The sequence below is a fragment of the Mus musculus genome, chromosome 10 (genome assembly GCF_000001635.26).
Source record: "Mus musculus strain C57BL/6J chromosome 10, GRCm38.p6 C57BL/6J".
Taxonomy (NCBI): domain Eukaryota; kingdom Metazoa; phylum Chordata; class Mammalia; order Rodentia; family Muridae; genus Mus; species Mus musculus.
The window spans coordinates 60,946,943-60,961,462 of record NC_000076.6 but is presented as its reverse complement, the minus strand read 5'-3'; the positions used below and the strand labels follow the sequence as shown (position 1 = coordinate 60,961,462).

General features: G+C 50.0%; 1 non-coding gene across 1 annotated transcript; it reads right to left on the bottom strand.

Annotated features, from left to right (window-relative positions):
- Positions 1 to 618: 618 nt before the first annotated feature.
- Mir466j (microRNA 466j) lies at positions 619 to 740 on the bottom strand. The gene has a single exon (NR_130327.1). It is a non-coding gene; the product is annotated as a microRNA 466j (primary transcript).
- Between the last annotated feature and the right edge of the window lie 13,780 nt (positions 741 to 14,520).

Below are 14,520 nucleotides of genomic sequence, written 5' to 3'. Positions count from 1 at the left end.
GTGTACTACAGGGTGACAGTAGCTTAGGGGACAATAACACTGTTTTCTGAAACATGTCATGAGTCAGCTAACAAGGAGATGTGGGTGGGACATAGCAATGAACACGGGAAAAGAAAGATGTCTAAAGAAGCCGGGGTAGATGAAGCCTGGGGTGTTAGGGAAGCTCAGTAGGGAATGGGGGGGCTAGGGATGTGTGGCACCTGGAGAAGAGAGAAGGGACAGGTAGGCCTCTCTCTCTCACACACAAACACACACAGTGCACAAACACATACACACACAAACACACATGCACATAAGCACATGTGAGTGCACATGCATACATACAAACATGAACACATACATACACACATGCACATTTACACATGCATACACACATATAAACACTTATATACACATGCACACATACACACAAACATATATACACAAGCACATGTACACACACATACACAAATGTAGACATGTATACACACAGCTATACACGGGGACACACATGAACAGATACACACAAATACGCACACACATACACATACATACACACATGCACACACATACACGCGTACATATACCCACACACACGCATCCACAGGCACTTAAACATACGCACACAAACACACACATGTATGCACATATATACACAATTACACACATGCACATGCACACACACATACATACACATGCACACACATAAATGTGCACACATACACACATGCACAAACACACGAATGCACACACACACACACACACACACACACACACACACACACACACAGAAAGAGAATATCCAGGGACCCTGGTAGGCTTCCTGCGTTCCCTGAGTGTATGTCTCATGGTGGCCGTGCATGGGGCAGAGGGCATGGAGGATAAAGAGAGTCCATTCTTATTTATCTCACTTTATACAAGAGAAAGGAGTAACGGACAATCTAAGAAGAAGTACCAGATTAAGGAAAGACAACCAGAGGTGACACTGGGATGAGATGGTGATATGATGGTGGTGAGGGTGGTGGTGGTCGTGATGATGACCATGGTGATGATGATGATATGATGGTGATGATGGTGCTGGTCATGATGGTGCTGGTGGTGCTGGTGATCATGATGATTATGGTGTTAAGACGCTGCTGCCTGAGAGGATAATGATGGTAGCGATGCTGACAGTCACGATGCTAGTACCGTCACTTTCCAAAGTCTTTCTGTCATCATGCCCTGTCCTAGCTTCTTTATCACCATGCTGTTAAATTTGCCACTAATCCTTAAGCTCCTGAGTATTTCCTCACATCTAAAGGGGAATGGCAGGGGGCTGGTAGCGGTGGCCAGCTCGAGGAAGCCTTGCATGCCTGGCTAAGATGTAGGATCCACCGTGAGGTCATGAGGAGCTTCTCGCTGTGGGCAAGGGATTGTCTAAGAAGAGACATCTCCTGCCTGTTTGTTACCAGACTTTCAGGCAGGGCTGGGGTTACCTAGAAGAGCGAGATCTTTCTCCTGGCTGTGGCTTCTCTCGACAGCTCTGCCTCTGCCAGGGCTCCTTGTCCTCTCCAGCACTGAGTATCTTGGGTTTGCTTCTATGAGGAGCCTCCTGTCCTCAGTTCACATGGTGACATCTAATTACCCAGTCTGTGGACTGCCTCTCCTTGACATATCTATAGTAGTGGACAGAGCAGAGCAAGGAGCTCCTCCAAACCTCGTCAGGCATAAGGGAAGTCTCCATCCTGGGGAGACTCTATCCTTGATACACACTGGAATAAGTGGTACACCCTGGACCACTGATGCAGCTTTGAGGCAGGTGAGCCTGGCCAGGCATGGATACACCCAACACTTAATGTCTGGATGCTTCCCCACATACGCAGAGTTGGAAATGCCTGGGTTATACCTCAGGCACCCTCCCTGCCTAGATCTCATGTGATCAAGATCTGGAAAGCACCTTTCTCACCGAGGGTAACAGCTGACATTGCTGTTTAGGGCTGGCTCAATCATCCACTAGGCAGGGCCTGTATCGTAGAGGCAGTGCTAACTCCTGTCAGCTTCAGCATCTTTGTGTAACTCTGTGTCGCTATGACCAAATGCCCAGCACAAACAACATAAGGAAGGAAGGGAAGGCTTATTTTCGCTTGGGATTTTGGGGGGATTTTAATCCATTGTGGTAGCATAGGTGTGGTGAAGCGGTTTGATCCGTGGTAGTGGGACTGTGAGAGCTCAGGCTGGACCAGGAATGCAGAGAGTTCTCTAAAACCAGAAGCCGCTATCACCATCAAAGATCTGCCTCCCTCTGGTCACCTATATCATCAGCCAACCTCTACCTCCAAAGTTCCCACAGCTCCCCAAATTAGAATCACGAGCTGACGACCAAGCATTCAAAGTATGAGCCTGCTGGGGGACATTTCAGATCCCAACCATGACAATTCCAGTTACACTGAGTGTCTGAGGTCAGTCAGGGAGCTGAGGCAGGATGGGCTCCAAAGGAAAGACCCCTTCCCTGCTGCCCCTTTCTCGTGTTCCTGGGAGACTATCTAATTCTTCCTCACTCCCCCACCCCAACTCTTGTCTGCTTGGTGGTTCTGGTTCAGGTCCAGGACCTTGTGTCACCTCTGCCCCCTGGGACAATGGCTGAGTCTTCTTCACCCAGGACTAAGGATATGTGAGGTTGAGGAGATAGCTCGGTGGGTAAAGAACTTTCTGTGCAAGTACGAACATCTGAGTTCAGGTTCCCAGCACCTATGTGAGAAGCCAGGCCTGGCGAGGTACATCTGTCACCTTAGTGCTGGGAGGGAGAGACAGACGGATCCAGGGCTGTGCTGGCCTGCAGTGTACTGAGCTCCAGGGTCAGTGAGAAGCCCTGTCTCCAAAGGTAAGGTGGAAGGCAGAAGAGAATGAACTCAACGTCAATCCATGGCTTCTACATGAGTGAGCACACCTGAACACACACACACACACACACACACACATGAACACACACACACACAAACACACACACACACACACACATATGAACGCACACACCTGAAAACACACACACACACACACGTGCGTGCACAAGCACACATACACACACACAAACACACACACATGAACATACACACACACATACGCACACACACAGAGAAAGAGAGACAGAGATAGCAGCACAGCCTGGCACCATTCACAGATGGCAATGGCAGAAACCTTAAAAACTCGGGGCCTGGTGGGAAATGTTCAGGGTGGGCATGTCCTCGAGTGGAGATCTTAAGACCTCCTTCCCGTGTCGTCTCTTCCTCCTTCCAGTTTCGATTTCTGGGTCACGAGCTTATGAGTAGCCTTGCTCCACTCTGTTCTTCCTCAGCACGTGCTGCTTCTCCACGAGTCCGCACTGTGAGCCCCAACAGCCCTTTTATGCTCTTAGGACCTGGGTAACGCACCAGAGGCTTATGCTGGCTGCATGGTCGGTTGTCAGTCTTCCTGTGGTGAGATAGAGGCGTGACAGCGCCTCCCTCCTGGGGCACTGAGGCTGGGATAAGCTGATTTTTGATGTGCTCCTCCAGAGCGGCTGGCACGTGGCAAACGCTCAGCGGAGCTGCTATTTTTATCCCCGTCTCTGCTGTGGCCTGTCTGCCCGTGGACGCTTGCCAAAGGTGGGCTGTGTTAAACAAGAGTGGCCACTGGTGAGTTGCCTGCCCCAGATCGGAACCCTCTTTCTGGATCTGGAGAATTTCCACTCCCGCCTGCTGCTACAGACCTCAGTGCAAGGTCTACTGGTTATGTGGGCCATGCTGGATGCACCTGGGCTATGGGTGGCCACCTCATTCTAGTGGCGACAGTCCAGGTGAAGTCACAGTGGGTGGCAGTGTAGTCAAGAGATTGCTGTCCTCCCATGTTCATTGGCCATGTCCTCCCTACATGGTTTGACCTGTGGTCTGGGAACTAGGATTTACAGCCCTGTTCAGTGATTCTTGGAGTCCCTAGTATGTGCTAAATAGATCCAATTTCTGTGCGACTGGTGTTGGCTTCTGTTACTTGTATCCCCAAGACTGTTTTATGCAAAGAGGATGGAGCCTCTTTGGGACCTGATGGTCTCTACAGAGGGGCCTGATGCTTTATGTAGAGGCACACAGAGCCGGTCGATCTTGGCCTCTTTCTGTAGTGGACCTCAGTTAATACAGAGACTAGGAATTGGCCGATGTGCAGAGGTCAGGTGACTGTTGACTGTTTGGCTTTAAATGGGACACAAAATTAACCCTGGCCCCCAAAACTTAAGGTGGATCACAGAAGAGGGGGCAGAAAGAATGTAAGAGCCAGCCAGTGGGGAGAAGTCTTGTGAAATGCTGCCTTCCGGGCTGGCATGGCTGGGACACTCCTGAGTTCACTGAAGCTGGGGTCACCACACAAGGCCAAGCCAATGATATCAGGCAATGTTCCAACAGAGAGTACTAACTGGAATCAGTGAATCGGAAACGTGTGTGTATATGTATACATACATATATCACAAATATATATATGTACCTATATCTACCTATCCTATTTATTTGTAACTATATTACAAATATACATCTATCTGTATCTATATTGCACACACACACACACACACACACACACCTATTTACCTATCTGTCTATCTATATGGTGTTTTTACAGCATGGTAAAACCTCTATGGACTTAGTGCTTAATCCAGGTGATTAGCCTACTGGCTTCAGAGAGATCACAACAGAGCCTCTCTCCACTCCAGTGCTGACTCGGGCGCTGTATAAATCCTGCATCCACTACTGGACAAGAACCCTAGGCTCTGATTCTCTGTCTAGAGCTGTGTTTCTGAGTGAGGACGGGCCCACTCTCAGCCTCTTGCTCCCTGGAAACTTGCAGGAGGATTAAACCCTCCCAACTGACTCTACAGTCTGGAGTTCCTCGGCCCTCAGGGGATTCTCATGGGTGTCAGGGGTTGAGAGCTGTGCTGACTGACGTGAGTGCTTTGGTATGAGGATATTAACTAACCAGGAGCCATGGGTGGGACATCCCTCCTTGGTCGTGTCTGGCTCTTGTTCACTATGTGTGTTATAGACTTTTGTATGGGTATACATACGCATGTGTGTGCAGAGACCAGGGTTCAATGTCAGGTGGTCTCCTCTATTGCCTTCCACTATATTATATTATATTATATTATATTATATTATATTTGATATAGGGTCTCACTATATAGCTCTGACTAGACTAGAACTCACTATGTAGACTAGGCTGGCCCAGAACTTAGAGATCTATCTGCCTCTGCCTCCTGAGTGCTGGGATTAAAAGCGCATGTCACCATGCCTGGCCATCTTATTTTTTTCAGACAGGGTCTCTCATTGATTTTGCGTTCATCAATTAGCTAGGCTGGCCAGCCAATGATCTCCAGAGATCTGCCTGTCCCCACACTCATGCCCCACCCAGAGCCTTGCTTTTATGTAGTTGCTGGGGATTTGAACTTAGGCCTACATGCCTGCACAGCAAACACCTTGCCTACTGAGTGATCTCCCCAGACCCCTGCCCACACTTGACACCTCAAGAGGAAACAGGAACTCCTCTGGTTTACAGTCTGAATGCTGCATCTCTAAGCTAGGAATATGTATGAACCCAGTGCTGTTACCCCTCACCAGATGCAGTGGATCACGAGGCCTCCCTCCTTAGATCTGGTCTCCCGTGACGTCATAGGTCTTTCCCTCAGCCCCTAGGCCACTGCCTTCCCTAGCCCGGCCAGCAAGAGGCTTTACTCGAAGAACCCTAGCTGCTCTGGGCTGGGGCAGGCTGGCTTGGTTTATCTACTGCTGTCATTAATTAGTTTTGTCGGGGATGAAAGACAGGTCCCTGGAGAAGACCGGCACATTAGAGTGCATTATTCCTTCCTTGCTCTGGGCTTACCAGCAAGAAGCATCAGCCCTGGCTGCTGTCAGCCCTACACAATTAATTAGCCTGCAGCGTGTGTTCCCCTCGGGCCCAAGGGCTCTGTTCTAGCATCTAGCATCCTTCAGGCCTCTTTGTCCCAATTTTACCTGTGCAGAGGTATAGGACGCGCCCTCCAGGGTGTGAGAGAGAGGTCACCCACAGTAGCTGGGTGTAAGGCAAAAGGTGGAACCTTTGTCCTAATGACTTTTGCTGAGTAAGTCTGACTCATCAGTTGCTGAGCTAAGTGTCCCAGGAGGTACCATCTTAATTTGCCACATGAAGAAGTACAGGCTCTTGGAAGGAGATGGGTGGCTTGTCTAAGTAAGACACAGGTGGCAGAAGTCTAGTCCCAAATGTTGTGTTTTAGCTGCTTAGAATGCTACTCTGGTTGTCTCATGAGGGTGGGGGCTGGCCTGAGAAAGTAGAGCAAGTTGGGAGAGGAGCACACCCCATGGGATGAAACAGAGGTGATGGGCTATCGATGTGGTCCAGGGGGCCCTCTGCTCAGCAAGGCATCAGGAGACATGTCTGACTCTACTCCCTGAGTGAATGTGGGCAAGTCCTCAGTTTCTCCTTCTTGTCCAGTGGTTAGGTCCAATGGCACAAAGTTCTCTAGAGAGACAGAATAACCCAGAGCTTCAGGCAATGATGGCCTTTGAGGACTTCATGTCTCTGAGCTACAACTTGTAGTTTGAGAAAAATGAATGTGGGGGTCTAGCCATGCTCGCTTCATAGAGCCACGAGAGGCCAAGATGAGGTAACATGACCCAGGATCTGATTTCAAAAGAACTAGGCAAGTTCTTGTGATGATGATGATGGTGGTGGTGGTGGTGGTGGTGGTGGTGGTGGTGGTGGTGCTGATGTTGTGGTGACAATGATCATGGAGGAGGAGGAGACATGACTGATTCTCAGGCCAGCTTTGCCCTGACCCCTAAGGAGTAAACCCATGATTGCCAAATGCATATTCAATACAACCATGACCTGAGAGAGGCATAGATGGTTAGACCTCCAGAATGGTCCTGTCCGCTCAGGGCTTGGATTCTAAACCTGTAGCCTATCTGGCTTTCTGTTTGCCATGCAACCTTGAACAAGCCACCCATGTTGCCCATGTTGCCAGACCCTAGCCTTCCTGCACAGGGTGTGTCCGGCTGGCCAAGACCCTAGAGAGACACTTCCACTCCACAGGGACAATGGTAGTCTCTGAGGAAGGATGCCACCAGCCCTCTGTGTGGCTGACTCAGGTTTATCCCAGAAGTGGAGGTTGGGTTGCTTGCCCAAGTGTGCTAAGAAGTTAATTAAACCCTCCAGAAGTCATTTATTAAGAGAACGGTGATGGTGTGTTCAATACCAGCCAAGGCTTGGTGCACGGAATGAGTCTTCCTTTAGCTATGAATAATGGGCCCTCCCTTCGCGAGCATCCCTGGCTCTGAAGGATGGTCCTGGGGCAGCCATGGCTCATCTTAATGGCCTGCTGCTGAGGAGGCTGGCAGGCCAGTCCCCAGTTCTCATCACTTCCCACCCAGGGTCCTACTCTCTGTCTGCTGTGCTTCTCCAGACAGGTCTGAGGTCCAGTTAACCTCCCCCCCACACCCTCTCTCTCGCAGTCCCCCTGGGAAAAGTTGAGGGTCACTAAAGCCACTAGCTGCGTGTCTACAACTCTCATCCTGTGTCACCTTATTGGCCCCGCCACGAGGCTGACTTGGGGTCAGTTGGTTGTTGTTTGTTTAGGGGAACAGGGTCCCATGTAGCTCAGGATTGTAGCCAAAGATGACCTTGGATTTCTGATCTTCCTGCCTCCACATCTTGTGTGGTAGAATTATAAGCACGAGCCACCACATTTATCCCCAGGAGCAAAGAAGAAAAGTATGGAGGAGGAGAGATGAGAGCTTGCCTGTGATTGGCCTATGTTTTGCTAGTCTGTCCCAGCTACTGCTCAACTCCATCATATGCATGCGACTACCCTATGGGGCCACCAAGACAGCTAGCTACCTTAGGGAAATGTCTGGCTGGACCCTAGCTCGTCTGCTTCGGCATCTCTGTGGTGGGATATAGCTGGCTCCTTCTCAACTGCATTGTTTTCTAAGCGCTTCTGTAAAACATGAGGCTGGGGGCTGAGGAAGGGACTCAATAAAGTGTGCATAGTGCAAGCACAGAGACCTAAACTCAGTCCCCAGAATCCAAGTAAGAGCAGGGTGTGGCGACACGGCATTTGTAATGCAATCGTCAGGAAGAAGCTAACTGGTAAAACATGAGATGCGACTGAGCAAGACATTTGACATTGACTCCTTTACATACATGTACACATGTGTTTACACACACACACACACACACACACACACACACACACACACTCAGCCACACAAAGGTTTGTGGCCTGGGACCAAAAGAGATCTTAGGTTATTGGAGAACATGGTATTGCTCCCAGCAACTACACAGCCCTGACTGCTGCCGGCATCTGTCACGCTGGGTCTTCCCTCACCCTGCTGATCACTCTGAACCACTGTCTGTCTGTCTGTTCGTCTTTCTGCAGCTCCCATCCTCATTATGAAATCCTGGCCTTCACAGGCAGGGTTTTTTTTTTACATCCACTAACTTTCACGGGGGGGGGGGGGGGGGATGGGGAATGATCACAGCTGAGAAACGGGGACCTCTGAGTCCTCCCCCTTCCCCACCAGGTGGGCCTGGCTTTGTCCCTCTTTGTGACAGTACAAAAAGAGAACAGGCAGGGGATGGATGGGGTCCGCAGCTTAGCAGGTGTCTGTCACCACGCTGGCAGCCAGTATGCTGTGGGGAAGCGGTGGGAGGGACCTCTACAGTCATTCTCTGCTGGAGAGAAGGACAAGGGAGTTTGATTAGGCCCTCAAGATAATCCGCTGCACACCTGGGCTGGCGCCCGCAGGGCTCTCCTACCTCCCAGCTCCCCTTTGTCTGTCTGGGAAGTCTCCAGCTTCAAAGCCTGAGATTGCAGCTGATAGATTGGGCCAGGGCCAAGCCTGGAACCTGAGAGCCAAGGGATCGTGGGGAGGAGCTTGGGGACAGAGAACCCTAGTACTGTGAGCCAGGTTTCCCTTCCTCTCTCCCCATCAGCAGGAGCCTTTCTGGGGGCGTGGAAAGCATGTCACCTGGTTCCCTGGGCCAAAGAGGACTTGGGGGGGGAGGGTCGGGGTTGGAAGCTGAGAGGTTCTGGTGGGAAGAGGAAGAGTGGGAGAGATCCATGTGAGGTGTGTGTGTGTGTGTGTGTATGAATGTGTATGTATGGTATGTATGTATTTATGTATTCATGTATTATGCATGTATGTATGTGTGTGTATGAATGTGTATGTATGGTATGTATGTATGTATTTATGTATGCATGTATTATGCATGCATGCATGTATGTATGTATGTGTGTATGAATGTGTATGTATGGTATGTAGGTATGTATTATGTATGTGTGTGTGTTTCTAGCCTCTCTCTTTGAGAATTTGGCCAGCTGGTTTCCGGCACTGTCTGCATAGACTAGAGTTGGCCAATGGCAGGACAGAGCCACCTCTGGTGGAGAACAGAGCTGAGCCACTAGTGTGGACAGGAGACCAAACCACTCCAGCCACCTGACTCTGAGTCTCCCTTAGGAATAGGGGTGTGGCTGTCACACGGTGTTGCAGGCTGCAATGTGGCTCCCTGTTCTGCCTCAAGAAAGCCTCAATGTATGGGTCAGCCTGGTCTGCATGCATTTAACATCACATTGGTCAGGGACGGTGTTTCTCACATCTCTCAAGGTTGCTAGAAGCAAATACCTGTGTCACCCAAACTGTACATAAAGTCTCACTTTTTTTTTTTTTCTAGACAGGGTTTCTCTGTGTAGCCCTGGCTGTCCTGGAACTCACTCTGTAGACCAGGCTGGCCTCGAACTCAGAAATCCGCCTGCCTCTGCCTCCCAAGTGCTGGGATTAAAGGCATGCGCCAAGTCTCACTTTTTTTTTATTACGTATTTTCCTCAATTACATTTCCAATGCTATTCCAAAAGTCCCCCATACCCTCCTCCCCACTCCCCTACCCACCCATTCCCACTTTTTGGCCCTGGCGTTCCCCTGTACTGGGGCATATAAAGTTTGCGTGTCCAATGGGCCTCTCTTTCCAGTGATGGCCGACTAGGCCATCTTTTGATACATATGCAGCTAGAGTCAAGAGCTCCGGGGTACTGGTTAGTTCATGATGTTGTTGCACCTACAGGGTTGCAGATCTCTTTAGCTCCTTGGATTCTTTCTCTAGCTCTGCAAGGCAAAAGACACCATCAATAAGACAAAAAGGCCACCAACAGATTGGGAAAGGATCTTTACCTATCCTAAATCAGATAGGGGACTAATATCCAATATATATAAAGAACTCAAGAAGGTGGACTCCAGAAAATCAAATAACCCCATTAAAAATGGGGCTCAGAGCTAAACAAAGAATTCTCACCCGAGGAATACCGAATGGCTGAGAAGCACCTGAAAAAATGTTCAGCATCCTTAATCATCAGAGAAATGCAAATCAAAACAACCCTGAGATTCCATCTCACACCAGTCAGAATGGCTAAGATCAAAAATTCATGTGACAGCAGATGCTGGTGAGGATGTGGAGAAAGAGGAACACTCCTCCATTGTTGGTGGGATTGCAAGCTTGTACAACCACTCTGGAAATCAGTCTGGCGGTTCCTCAGAAAATTGGACATAGTACTACCGGAGGATCCTGCAATACCTCTCCTGGACATATATCCAGAAGATGCCCCAACCGGTAAGAAGGACACATGCTCCACTATGTTCATAGCAGCCTTATTTATAATAGTCAGAAGCTGGAAAGAATCCAGATGCCCCTCAACAGAGGAATGGATATAAAAAATGTGGTACATTTACACAATGGAGTACTACTAAGCTATTAAAAGGAATGAATTTATGAAATTCCTAGGCAAGTCTCACTTTTTAACCCTAATAACGAAATAATGAGCATGGCTGGAAGTTGTGAGCCTGAGGGTGAGATTATGCTCATGGGAAGGGTGAAAGTGCCCAGCTTTGTACCAGGAGTGGTCATTTCTGGGCTTCAGTTGTGGGGAATGCTAACCTGCCTTGGGTTTGAGGCCTTCTGTCTCAGAGAGTGTACTGGCTGGTTTTGTGTGTCAACTTAACACAAGCTGGAGTTATCACAAAGAAAGGAGCTTCAGGTGAGGCAATGCCTCCATGAGATCCAGCTGTAAGGCATTTTCTCAATTAGTGATCAAGGGGGGAGGTCCCCTTGTGGGTGATGCCATCCCTGGGCTGGTAGTCCTGTGTTCTATAAGAAAGCAAGCTGAGCAAGCCAAGGGAAGCAAGCCAGTAAGTAACATCCCTCCATGGCCTCTGCATCAGCTCCTGCTTCCTGACCTGCTTGAGTTCCAGTCCTGACTTCCTTTAGTGATGAACAGCAATGTGGAAGTGTAAGCTGAATAAACCCTTTCCTCCCCAACTTGCTTCTTGGTCATGATGTTTGTGCAGGAATAGAAACTCTGGCTAAGACAGAGAGTAACTTTCTACTCTTACAAGAGCCTGTGAAGGTTAACTAGGCGCGACACTTGTACCTCGGGGAAGGTAAAGCTCAGTGTGTGTGTGTGTGTGTGTGTGTGTGTGTGTATGTGTGAGAGTGTGTGAGCGTGTGTGTGAGTGTGTGAGTGTGTGTGAGCGTGTGTGTGTTTGAGCGTGTGTGTGTGTGTGTATGTATGTGTATGTGTGAGAGTGTGTGAGCGTGTGTGTATGTATGTGTGTGTGTGTGTATGTGTGTGTGAGAGAGAGAGAGAGAGAAAGAGAGAGAGTGTGTGTGTGCCACTTCCTCAGGGTGCCATGGCAAGACAGGATTTGAATTTGAATTAGGCCCCCTAGATCTGATTTGATTTGAATTAGGCCCCCTAGATCTGGTTGGCCCACACTCCCTATTCTATAGGTAACATCTGCCAACTCCCCTAGGCTGCTTGCTTGGCTCATTGCTTCCTTCCTTCTGGACCAGGAGTTATATGCACAGAAGAGAGCCTTCCAGGGAAAGCAGGCCCTTCAGGCTCTTAGACCCACTGAGCGGCTCCACCCCAGTCACCTGCCCTGTGGTGTGGGGCTGGGCCTCATAGGACAGCAGCCACAGGTGCCAAGCCTGCTTTCCAAACAGGCTCAAGCAAGACTGTCTGCCTCCCAGCCCCGCTGCCAGCCCTGTTGCCAAAGGACCTTGAGTGTCCTTTGAAATCCACATCCCAGGCCCACTTCATTTGAAAAATGAGATCTCTGAAGCTGTTAATGAGTCAAGATGAGGTCATGTTAGGTCAAGTGAGCCCCTCCCATAACAGATGTCTTGATAAAAAAAGAAGGAATTTGGTCTGGAGGGGACACATGGGAGAAGGCCAAGGATACTGGAGACAGAGGTCGGCATGGCATGGCATGTCTGGGAAGCAAGGGACCCGTAGGCTCAGCTGCAACTACACGTGGCTGGAGGAAGCAAGGAGGGGTTCCCCGCTAGAGACCTGGGAAGAGGCAGGCCCAGCTATGCCTGGATTTCAGATGCTTGGCCTCGGGGGCTGTGGGAGGAAGCTGGCATTGTGTAGTAACTTGTATAATGGCCCAGGAAATGAAAACAATCCCTTCTGCCTACAGATGTTACCTAGCTCCTTTTGTCCATCAAACCAACCCTCGCCCCTAGAACTTGACCTCAGATCCTTTGTGTATTTCTTTTTGCCTGGAACTCCACTTCTGCCCACTGCCAGCCTCCTTGTCTGTTGCTCTAACCTTGGGATCCTGATTGCTAGGAATAACAACACCCCACACCCACACCCACACCCTGCCGCTCAGATAGCCCTGCTGTCCTTCACAATTCACTCCCAGGCCAGCTTCTCCTCCCCTGTCCCTCCTGGTCTAATTGAATCAAACAAATAGCCCAAGTCCCTGCATCTTCTTCTCCAGCAGTTTTTCCTGCCCATCAGCTTGCCTGGTCCTTCAGCCTGGACTGGGAACCCTCTCTTGTCTGGATGTCCCCAGCACCCTAGGGAGCAGTCTGTCACATGTCACACTGTGTCCCATGCCCCCGGCTTTCTTGGGAATCTATCACTGACTGCATCTTCTATGGGGGTGAAATTTATCCTGCACCTACCGGGAAAGCTTGTCACGGAGAGCTTGGTCAAGCCCTACTCTTCTTCTCCTTAGAGGTGTAAAGCTGAGGCCAGAAACAGAAGTTTGCTCGACCAGACTCAAGAGTGCCTCTGTCATTGCCTCAGTTTCCCCACTTCACCCAGATCAGGAGGGGGGGGGGCTGTGCAGTTTAAGAACACAGAGTCAAACAGCCTCAGATACTGATTCAGGTCTCACAATGTACCTGCTTAGATACCTCAGCCTTCCCGGGCCTCTGTGTCTGTCTTAGTTAGGTTTTCCATTGCTGTGAACAGGCACCATGACCAAGGCAACTCTTATAAGGACATCATCAAGGCGGGAGCACGGCAGCTTCTAGGCAGGCATGATGTAGGAGGAGCTGAAACAAACAGAAGACTGTCTCCCCCGAGGCTACAAGGATGGTCTCAAAGCCCACCCCCACAGTGACACACTTCTTCCAACAAGGCCAAACCTACTCCAACAAGGACACCTCTGCTAATAGTGCCACACACTGGGCCAAGCATATTTAAACCACCACAGTGTCCCCAAACAATAGCAATGGGAACTCTGAGACCCCAGAGACACAAACAGCACAAGGCTCCCTTTCTGCATTTCTTCTCCCTCACTCCAGCTTCTGACGACATATTCCCACCATGCCTCTGGGGCTCCCCTCCTTCCCTGGGTGGAGCAGAGGGCCTGGTGTCTGCCCTCCAGGTATAAGGGCAAGTATCACCTATGTCTCATCATGTGGGGCAGAGAACACATCGTATTCTTCAGAGACGGAACCTGAGGCTCAGAAAGGATGAAGAGGAGCCTAGTGGCCAGGCAGAGGGAGGCTAGGGATCCAGGGCTACTGTTGCTGGCGTCCTCCATTTAAAGGTTCGGTCAGCGCACAGTACTATTGACACCATGCCATCCTTCACTGGTGTCCCAGAACAGAAAAGGACCCTAGACCTCAGTCCCTTGGCATAGTCACCTGGCCTGCATGCTACTAGACCAAGTGACAGGACGGGGTGGGGCCAGGAGGAGGGGTGGAGGTCCTGAGCAGAAGTCCCCTGACTAGCTCAGGAGGCCAACTTCTACAATATGATACCTCTTACAGGCACTATAAATCTCATCTGTCCCCATGTGGGGAGGACTGGGCATCCAGAGAGATGAAGGGCCTGTCCCACTGTCTATCTAGATGGTTCTGCTAGGCCAGGCAATTTTGCTGATGCCCCCTCCCTGGAGATATTAAATATTGATAAAGCAATAAATTGCCCTGCACCTTCCCTGGCTCACAACACGGTGGGAGCTGAGAGAAGACGAGGAGACTTAGCTTCACTGAGGCTGATGGCCATCCATTCTCCTGGCACGGTCTTGTGCTGGAAAGGGCTCAGGCAGGGCAGCTGGTCTGTCCCGGTGAGCCTGGGACCAGCGTGAACATTGTCTGTGGATTAGCCCTTTACCCTGAACAATTGTTCTTTGCTTAGAAGTTCACCTCTTGAGTCTGACTACAATCCATACTGAGCAGGAGTTGGCTAGGAAA